General features: G+C 43.6%; 1 long non-coding RNA gene across 1 annotated transcript; it reads left to right on the top strand.

The window, feature by feature from the left end:
- The first annotated feature begins 219 nt into the window (after positions 1-219).
- On the top strand, positions 220-6875 carry LOC140910035 (uncharacterized). Its single transcript, XR_012158405.1, has 3 exons — positions 220-467; positions 973-1106; positions 6844-6875. It is a non-coding gene; the product is annotated as an uncharacterized lncRNA (long non-coding RNA).
- The last annotated feature ends 3956 nt before the right edge of the window (positions 6876-10831 follow it).

The raw sequence follows: 10831 nt of genomic DNA, 5'->3' as shown, positions 1-10831 counted from the left end.
GCTGGTGAAGTGGAGAGGCTGTCTCCACCTAGCTCAGGGGGAAGTATGTGGAGAGCAGAAGCTGCTGGCTGCACCAGACTCAGAACCAAATAGGGCTTATTTATGTGAGTAGGGGGTTGGCTGGAGTCCCCCTGACTCTCTTGTGCAACTCAGTAAGAAAACGACCCAATCTAGCCCTAGTTATGTTTTCTTTCCATACAACACCGACTGGCACCCATTATCCATTACTTTCCTGAAAAGATTGTGTTTGGACTCTGCAAATCCAAACTTTCCTGTGACTTAATGTTCAGGCAGAAAAACCGGCAAGGCCCCCATAATCTATACAGGCCGATGAGGCAGCGGAGTCTTGCTTAAGTGAGCTGAAGACCAGCCTTCCAGAAAGTGGAGCAACAGATGAGCTGGAAGCAAGTATGCCAGCCACAAGATGACAGGAAAAAAGAGAACAATGTGCCCATCCAGAAAGGAGGGTAGGTATGGCTACGCAACTGGAAAACGCACCCTGGGAAACACCCAAACTTACTCTTCTTTGGAGGGGACTGTCGAAGGTGCACAACCACTGACAGTGCTGACTAGTGGTCAGGTGGAGGTTGGCAGTGTGTCTCCCCCTGGAAGCACATTCCTGTCCTTCAGCACCCCAGCCTCAAGGGTCTTCAGTCCTTTAGCACAGGGGCTTTGAGGGCTGGGCCATTGAACAGCCACAAACTTTTCTAGCTGGCCTCTCGCCAGAGGTGAAAGCTCTTGTTGTATTGTCCCCTTTGGGGTGGGTATGGGAGCCCAGGCTTGCTGTCTCCACTGGGCTCCAGTCCAGGGCCCAATGGTGAACAGCTACACCTAACACCATGGGGTGCTAAGCCTCTTCCCTGGTACCATTTCCTACCCCGTCTCCTTCAGCTTCCCACAGTAAATCACTCCAATCAAGTCTCTCTCACCCACAAACTCCGTCCTCTGCTTCTCCTTTGTGTATTTTCACAGGTCTGTGTCGTGGGTTCCCAGGCAATGAGATCCTGGCCAGTATTTTCCCCTCAGAGCTCCCTTCCACTGCCCGTCTCTGAACTGCCCTACCCTTCTTTTTACAGCCCTGACTCCATCTTGGGCAGGCTTTTCAGGTGAGTCTGGATGGGACTGCCTGGACCCAGAGCTGTTCCTTAAACCCTTGCTCTCCAGTGTGGGATTTGTACACCCCACCACAGTGACCTTATACCAGAGGTCCCCAAACTTTTGAGGGTCACACACGCACCCTGTCCGCCCCCCCCGGAGCTGGGGCTTGGAGCAAGGCCACAGCTCAGGGGCGGGGGACATGAACAAGGGTAAGGTGGTGAGTCTGGGGCTGCAGCTGGGGGTGGGGCTGGGGCTGGGAGTGGGGCCGGGGCTGGAGCCACAGCCAGGGGCCAAGGCTGGAGGCTGGGGCGGCGGGGCGGGGGAGTGGAGCCACAGCTAGGCTGCGGTGGAGGTCAGCAGCCAGGCCCGTGGCCAAGTGCAGCTCTGCTCCTGGCCTTGCCCCTGGCCTTGGCCCTGGGCCGAGAATGGAGCTATGGTCAGTGGCCGATGTTGGGGTGGGGATGGGTCCAAGAGCAGAGCCATGCCGAGGCTGAGGACAGGGTCAGGCATGGGGCCGGGAGTTGAGGACGCGGCTGCGGGCAGGACAGGAGCAGAGCTGGGGATGGTGAGGGGCTGGGTGTTGCTCCCTCCCTGCCCCCGTGGGGGCTGGCCTGGGCCCTGCTGTGCCCCCCGCCCCAAAGGTTCCTCCATGCCCACCTACGGGGACATACCCCACAGTTTGGGGACTTCTGCCTTATACAGTAATTGAAAAATTAAACAATATATCCTCGCTGATACAAAAAGCAAGACTCATCCCTTTGTTGTGCACTGAGAACTAGTGCATAAATGTGTTGAAAGAAAGGGGAGGGCAAACACTGAGGATTCTCAACAATTATCCCAGAGGGATGCAGAGGGGGATTTGGAGGTATCCCAGCAGGTTTCTGTGGCTTGTGGTGGGCAACCAGTTGTGGAGGAAGAATTGTTGGGGTGTCCTTGGGACCTCCATGCACTGCAGTCTTCAACAGACAGTACGTCCACAATGGATAGGGCAAATCTGGAGGACATGAACACTTCATTTGCTGATAATCCAAATCCAGCGATGAGTGATGTCTCCATGACTTAGGACTCAAGCATGTAGATCAACGTGGATACCTGTGTGGATGGCAGACTACCTCGATACCTAGGACTTACTGTTTAAATGATCATTCAGCTAGAACAGGGAAAGTTGTAGTGAGGAGTACAGACAGCACCTCCACTAACAGATAAGATGATGTATCTTTATCTTGAGATGTTAAACTGTTGTGTCATGTGTCATTATGTTATTGCATCTGATCTGGGAGGGTTTAATAGGAAGTCAATTCCTGTCCCTCTGAGCTAGAGTCCCTTCCTGTCCTGGAAGTATTTCAGTAAATCCCTGTGGTCCTATAAGTGAGTATTATGGTTTCTTTGCTCCTGACCTTGGCCTTTTTGGGGGCTTTGCCCTGTTTTCTGTACGTGAAGCCTTCAACTACTGGGTACCTATATATATTAAAAAATTGCTGGGCCAAATCCTCTGTGGTTCTGTGCAAACTCATCTCCCACTGAAATCCCTGGGACTCACAGGTGTCCAGCACCTTGCAGCGCCGGGCCCATCATCATTATTAATATCACAAATATGTTGAGTTTTTTCTCTGGTTTATTGCATACACCCTTCGCAATAGCCTTATTGGGGATTAACATGCCAGCAAGGTAAATGATAACACAGAACTGACACGATATTAAGTTTCCTGTTACAAAGCTGGAACATATGTTTCAATACTGTGGTCCACGTAAGTCCTAGAACATGACATGATGAAGCCATTATGGTGAATTCCTTTGTTTGAAATCAATCGTGGTAGGACGCTTTCCTTTCTCCCAAATGCTAAGATAAAGAAATCAGGATATAAACTGTTTAGGTGAACAGAGAAGGATTTCCACTGACACCAATGTATTTAAAGCCAGCTATTTGTTTTAAAAGATTTATTTCTAAGTGCTCATGAAAGATGCCAAATTAATAGTTCTAGAGGCTGAATTCTTCTGTTCACCTGGGGCCTGATCCAAAGCCCACTAACTGGTACAGATCTAATTTCAGTACTAGGGAAATTGCTTGAAACTATAGTACAGAACAGAATAATCAGACACATAGGTGAACATGATTTTGGGGGGAAGACTCAACATGGCTTTTGCAAAGGGAAATCAGGCTGCACGAATTTATTAGAATTCTTCGAGGGGATCAACAAACACGTGGACAAGGGTGATCCAGTGGATATAGTGTACTTGGACTTTCACAAAAGCTTTGGCAAGGTTCCTCACTAAAGGCTCTTAAGCAAAGTAGGCAGTGTTGGGATAAGAGGGAAAGTCCTTTCATGGATCAGTATTTGGTTAAAAGACAGGAAACAAAGGGCAGGAATAAATGGTCAGTTTTCACAATGGAGTGAGGTAAATAGCAGGGTCTGTACTGGGACCAGTTCTGTTCAACATATTCAATGATCTGGAAAAAAGGGGTAAACCGTGAGGTGGTAACGTTTGCAGATGATACAAAATTACTCAAGTCCAAAGATGACTGCGAAGAGTTACCATGGGATCTTACAAAGCTAGTTGACTGGGCAACAAAATGGCAGATGAAATACAATAATGATAAATGCAAAGTAATGCCCGTTGGAAAACATAATCCCAACTATACATACAAAATGATGGGATCTAAATTAGCTGTTACCACTCAAGAAAGAGATCTTGGAGTCATTGTGGATAGTTCTCTGCAAACATCCACTCAATGTGTAGCACTTGTCAAAAAAACGAACAGAATGTTATGAAGCATTAGGTAAGGGATAGATAATAAGACAGCAAATATCATAATGCCACTATATAAAGCTATAGTATGCCTACACCTTGAATACTGTATGAAGTCCTGGTCTCCCCATCTTAAAAAAGATACATTAGAATTGGAAAAGTTATAGAGAAGGGCAACACAAATGATGAGGGGTATGGAACAGCTTCCACATGAAGAGAAATTAAAAACAATGGGACTGTTCAGCTTGGAAAAGAGAGGATTAAAGGGGGATATGAGAGAGGTCTATAAAATCATGACAGGTGTCGAGAAAGTGAACAGGGAAGTGTTGTTTACCCCTTCACATAACACAAGAACCAGGGGTCACCCAATGAAATTAATAGGCAGCAGATTTAAAACAAACATAAGGAAGTCCTTCTTCACACAACACACAGTCAACATGTGGAACTCATTCCCAGGGGATGTTGTGAAGGCCAAAAGTATAATTGGGTCATAAAAGAATTAGATAAGTTCATGGAGGATAGGTCCATCAATGGCTATTAGCCAAGATGGTCAGGGATGCTACCCTGTGGTCTGGGTGTCTCTAAGCCTCTGACTGCCAGATGCTGGGATTGGATGAGAGGGGATGGATCGCATGATAATCACCCTTGATGAACTTCCATTATGCATTTTTTCTTTGAATGACATAATGGATTTTCTCTTGTACTTTTGCAACCTTTTTATTTCATTGGTGAAAAAAATAGAATTCCCACCTCACCATAGCCACTAGCCAGTGAATTTGTCTCCCTTCTCTGTAATTTACAAGGCCCCTAATGATAAGCATTCCTCCACTTGTGTTAGTTGACCCAAATCAAAAGGGCAAATTCAAAGGACAGCACTGCATGCTTCAAAATGCAAGACTGTAACCTTATCAATATAGTATAGAATCATAAAACGAGGTGATGGAGGTTAACTGCCATATTGCGGATTTGACTAATCAATCCAAGCATAAAGCACACTTAAGGAACAAAACACACCAAAAAAAAAAACCCAAACAAATGGAGTCTGCAACTTTGCAAACTATTGAGCTGCTTGGAATGTGGACCTGCATCTTTGTTCTGCATGAGGTACCTGTGTGTAGAATTAAATAAAGACAAAATAAAAAGGAAGATGGATTTGAATGCATGGAACTGCTATACCATTTTAAGCTAAATTCCATGCTCATCTATTTATTTATTCATTTATTTCAATGTGTGTTAGATCAGGCCAATTCTCTAGATCTAGCTGTTTATATCAAGAGCTATACTGCGTTACAGGATTGTCAGTCAAGCGACTTTGGCTAGCACAAACTGCAGTCAAGAATTAAGAAATGGTCTGTAAATATCAGTGTTTTTCATTTTAATACAATATTTGCCATTTTTCTAAAGGGAGATTGGAAGGGAAACACAGGACATCACTTTGTTCAGAGTAGGCAATGTAAAGCCATGGAGGCAAATAATATATTGCTGTAAGAAGTGATGATCCTCTCATACTTTTATTTTAGGATTTACATTGTGCTTTGCTTAGAGCAGGGCAAAATTTTACTATGAATTGAAAAATGAATTTTGGGGATCCCCAAAACTTTTCACAAATTTGTGCTGAGTTCAGTGCATAGTTTCAGCTGAAGGAAAAGAAAAGAAAAACACATTCAAAGAAATTGAAAGGAATTGTTTTGGACATTCTGAAAGAAAACATTTTGACTTCCCATTTTGAAATGGTGTTTCATTTCAAGTTAGCTCTAAAAAAACACACACAAAGGGTGAAAACCGCTCAAAAACAACCTGAAATTAAACAAAAAGATGTGTGTGTGTGTGGGGGGGGAAGTTTTAGGTCGAATGAACATTTCATTTGACCCATTTGACATTCAAAATTCAGTTTCAGTTCAAACTGAATCAGGGTTTTTTTCAGATGTTTCAGTTCCATTCACAAACCAACCTTTTCCCCTCCCAGTGATTCACGCACTTGTAACTCTAGGATCCTCCTCCACATCAAAATGATGAGTCTATTTGCTGGACCCCCACTTCCTTGTGTGCCCACAGGGAAACCAGGGGTGACATGCTGAAATGGCCTACTGTACAAGCAATAGGAACTTGTGCATTGTGGATTCTCTTACTGCCGCACTAGAGCATAGAATAACATTATTTACTTTCTTCGTTTTATTTTTATTTTATTCTTCCTTTAATGACACTATTCCCTTCCAAAAGAAATGCTTTATGATTCATATCCGGCATCTGCAGACTCCTGGGGGCAGGCCAGGGTCATTATCTTGAATTTGATGAGTGTGTGTGCAAGGTAAACTCACTTTAAAATGCAGGGGTGGATGCACAGAGCACACACACACTGCAATTTCCCATAGCTTAAATAAGGATTTTTTAAATTAAAATAAGAAAGTAATTAATACACATGGGCATTTGCTGATCCGACTTTATACACATTTCATATGGACCTAATTTACTGTCTTGAAATTAATTAAAAGTATCAGAGAAAGAGGCTGTTTCTGATGGGGATAATACACCAATAACTCCCATAGACAGGCTCTGCAAAGACCATTTGCTGTCTGTTATACAGAAAAGAGGTTGCTAGGAGCCAGACACAGGTCAGAAAAATTATGATTAATCTTTCCCAAAAGGCCTGATTGTACTGACTGCCTGATGTACTTAGTGCATGGCAGCGTTGGACCTGAACCTCTGAGAAAAATGGTCACTCTGAGTCTGATTTGCCAGTCAAGTTGGTGGAGAAAACTCCATTGGTTTTGATGGGAAGTGGTTTTCCTATGCCCCTGACTGTATAAGCAAGTTCACACATGTGCCATGAGAAATCAGTGTGGGTGCAGGTGTCTCAGTGCATGGGCTTGCAGGGTTGGGCCCAAAGTGCCTCATTTCATCAGTCTTTTCGACACAGCCCATATATTTGATTGTTTCTTCTGTTAAAACCTCATCTCCAATCTATTATTCACTATGAAACCACCATCTTCAATGCAGCCTGTCCTCTAGTCTGAGAACCTCCCTGAAGTGTCTGAGAAAGGTGGCATCCATGGGCCAGCAGAACTCTGGAACTCCAGCAAACTGCAAAGCTGGCACTTTGATTCATCTCCTCCACATCACCGTCTGATAACCTGTTGATCTATGGCCCCTGCAGTCAGCTCAGCAAAGAAGTGAGCCATTTCTAGCATCATATGCCACAAAGCCCAGAATGGGCACTTTAAATGACAAAAATACCTCATTGTAAAAATACATGAATGGGACTTCCAAATGAAGGTCTGATCCTGTTTCCAATAAAACCAGGAAGAATATTTTCCTTTGACTTCAGTGGGAGCAATATGACAAAATATTAGAAGGCAAAATTGGCAAGCACAATGTCTGTGAACTACACGCCAGCTCGGACGGAAATGCTGCTTAGGCCTGTCTCTGTGGGGTGAATTTCATGCCCGTTTTGCCATAGCCAAAGTGTAAACTAGCATATTCCTTTTCTACTTTTTTTTAAAAACACACGTTAAATAGTTCTTATTTGTCAAATGGGGAGGTAAAGGAGGCAACACGGGAGCAGTGTTGTTGTAATTGGCCTCCTGCTAAAGGAAATATTTTGTCAAGTGTTGAGTGAATTTTGGTGCTGTCCATGAGGTTGGTGTATCAGGATAGTGTGTTATTCTCCCACTCACTTTTTTTTCAAATTTGCCAGCTTTTAGACATGGTAAATGGATTTTTTTTGCTGCCAAATAGTTCACTCTCTATGGAATTAAAAAAACAACAACCCTTTCGGCATCTCGCTCCTGGCAAAGGCACAGTAGGGTTTTCAAACTTTTTATCTGTGAGCCTGCTAATTTTTTGGAATGGTCTTCCTTATTCTTCTTGTAAATGGTGCATTGATACCCAAAATAAACACAGAAAGAGGCCAAGTAAAGAATAAGATTCATCTACTCAAATGAAGGGTCCAAAAATGGAATTCTCCAAAAACTACTGTAAGTGCTATAAGATTTCAGGCTGCAAACTCATCCAAAGTTAACAGTTAACATAACATTCAGTTCTTAAACACCAAGAGGATAAAAAGAGCAGTTTCAAACTGACAAAATATTTATTTACTGCAAAATGATGGTCTTGTGGTTAAGGTACTGGAGTGGGACTTGGACGCCTTGATTTAATACTCACCACTAACTTCTGGTGTGACCATGGGCAAGTCATTTCATCTTGCGGTGTCTCAGTTATGCATCTGTAAAATAGTTTTAATAATACTTCCTATGTCTGACTTTTTTCTTTAGATTGTAAATTCTTTGGAGCAGGTACTGGCTATTAACTATGTGTGTGTACAGTGCCTAGCACAATGGAGCCCAGATCTTGGTTTGGGCCTGTCAAGGTTCCTTCCCCACTCTGAACTCTAGGATACAGATGTGGGGACCTGCATGAAAGACCCCCTAAGCTTATTATTACCAGCTTAGGTTAAAAACTTCCTCAAGGTACAAGCTTTGCCTTGTCCTTGAACCCTATGCTGCCACCGCCAAGGGTATTAAACAAGAACCCACTTGGAGACGTCTTCCCGCACAAAATATCCCCCCAAGCCCTACACTCCCTTTCCTCAGGAAGGCTTGATAAAAATCCTCACCAATTTGCACAGGTGAACACATACACAAACCCTTGGATCTTAAGAACAATGAAAAATAAATCAGGTCCTTAAAAGAAGAATTTTAATTAAAGAAAAAGTAAAAGAATCACCTCTGTAAAATCAGGATGGTAAATACCTTACAGGGTAACCAGATTCAAAACACAGAGAATCCCTCTAGGCAAAACCTTAAGTTACAAAAAGACACAAAAACAGGAATATACATTCCATTCAGCACAGCTATTTTACCAGCCATTAAACAAAAGAAAATCTAATGCATTTCTAGCTAGATTGCTTACTAACTTTTTACAGGAGTTCTGAAGAGCATTCCTGATCTGTTCCCGGCAAAAGCATCACACAGATAGACAGAGCCTTTGTCCACCACCCCCCACATCCAGCTTTGAAAGTATCTTGTCTCCTCATTGGTCATTTTGGTCAGGTGCCAGTGAGGTTATCTTAGCTTCTTAACCCTTTACAGGTGAAAGGGTTGTACCTCTGGCCAGGAGGGATTTTATAGTTCTGTATACAGAAAGGTGGTTACCCTTCCCTTTATATTTATGACACACACCCCAAATCACAGATAGGGTGAAACACTGGCTGTGATTTCTTCCTGGAGCTCTAGGAGAAAACAGAGTTAATAAGACATATGCACCTCTAAATATACTACCAAGTGTATAAAGACTAACAATATTTTCCACATCTCAAGGACGATTTTAACCAGTTGATTCTGGGAAACTTTCACGGGAGAGTGCATCAGCCACTTTGTTAGAAGCTCCTGAGATGTGTTGGATGTCGAAATCAAAATCTTGGAGAGCTAAACTCCACCGAATAAGTTTTTTGTTATTTCCCATGGCGGTATGAAGCCACTGTAGCGCAGCATGGTCGGTTTGCAGGTGGAAACGCCATCCCCAAATGTATGGGCATAGCTTTTCCAGAGCGTAGACAATGGCGTAACATTCTTTTTCACTGACTGACCAGTTGCTTTCCCTCTCAGACAGCTTCTTGCTGAGAAACACTACAGGGTGGAATTCTTGATCCGGTCCTTCCTGCATTAAAACTGCTCCCACACCATGATCGGACGCATCTGTGGTTACTAGGAACGGTTTGTCAAAGTCTGGGGCCCTTAGCACAGGGTCAGATCTGAGTGTTGCTTTAAGCTGGTTAAAGGCCTTCTGACACTCTTCAGTCCACTGAACGGCATTTGGCTGTTTCTTTTTTGTTAGGTCTGTCAGTGGGGTGGCGATTTGGCTGTATTGCGGTACAAATCGTTTGTAATATCCGGCCAAGCCTAAGAAGGATTGGACCTGTTTCTTTGATTTTCGGGCAGGCCACTTTTGGATAGCATCCACTTTGGCCTGATAGTTCCTTGACCCACCTGGTGTCCAAGAAGAAAAGGAGTACTTGTGGCACCTTAGAGACTAACCAATTTATAAGCTTTCGTGAGCTACAGCTCACTTCAAAGTGAGCTGTAGCTCACGAAAGCTTATGCTCAAATAAATTGGTTAGTCTCTAAGGTGTCACAAGTACTCCTTTTCTTTTTGCGAATACAGACTAACACGGCTGTTACTCTGAAACCTGGTGTCCAAGGTAAGTCACTTTGTTTAGGCCTATTTGACACTTCTTAGCCTTAACAGTTAGTCCTGCCTCCCTTATGCGCTTGAAGACTTTTTGTAGATGTTCCAGGAAGAAATCACAGCCAGTGTTTCACCCTATCTGTGATTTGGGGGGCGTACCTTGAGGAAGTTTTTAACCTAAGCTGGTAAGAATAAGCTTAGGGGGTCTTTCATGCAGGTCCCCACATCTGTACCCTAGAGTTCAGAGTGGGGAAGGAACCTTGACAGGTGAAAGGGTTTTGCCTCTGGCCAGGAGGGATTTTATAGTTCTGTATACAGAAAGGTGGTTACCCTTCCCTTTATATTTATGACAGGGTCTTTAGAAGGGTTGGTCAAAAATTCTGTTGAAACTGTTTTTCCTTAGAAAATTGGGTTTTAGGTGACACAATATTTTTTTGCAAAAAGTATAGGCTTTACATGGAAACTTTTGATTTTTTGTCAAAAAAGGAATGTCTGAAAACTGACTTTTTTTGGCCAAAACCCAAAATATTTCCCCTCAGCTATGCTGTGATGGTGCCTCATGAGAGTTATAATTTGGTTTCCTCATGTTCCCATTATCCTCTATGAGCCAGGATCCCCAGCCAGACTACATCTTCCAGGATGTACCACAGCCAGGGACTCCCATGCTGTACTGACACCCCACACCCAAAAAGGGAGACCATTGTGCATCATGGGAGAGGTAGTCTAACCAGGGAGTCCAGCCTGCTTGGGAGAATGGAAGCATGAGGCAACGCAGCGACACTGTAGGCTCCAAATATTTTTG

This window comes from Lepidochelys kempii, chromosome 4, assembly GCF_965140265.1.
Source record: "Lepidochelys kempii isolate rLepKem1 chromosome 4, rLepKem1.hap2, whole genome shotgun sequence".
Classification (NCBI taxonomy): Eukaryota; Metazoa; Chordata; order Testudines; family Cheloniidae; genus Lepidochelys; species Lepidochelys kempii.
Note: the sequence above shows the minus strand (reverse complement) of the source record. Positions and strands in the feature narration are given on the sequence as shown.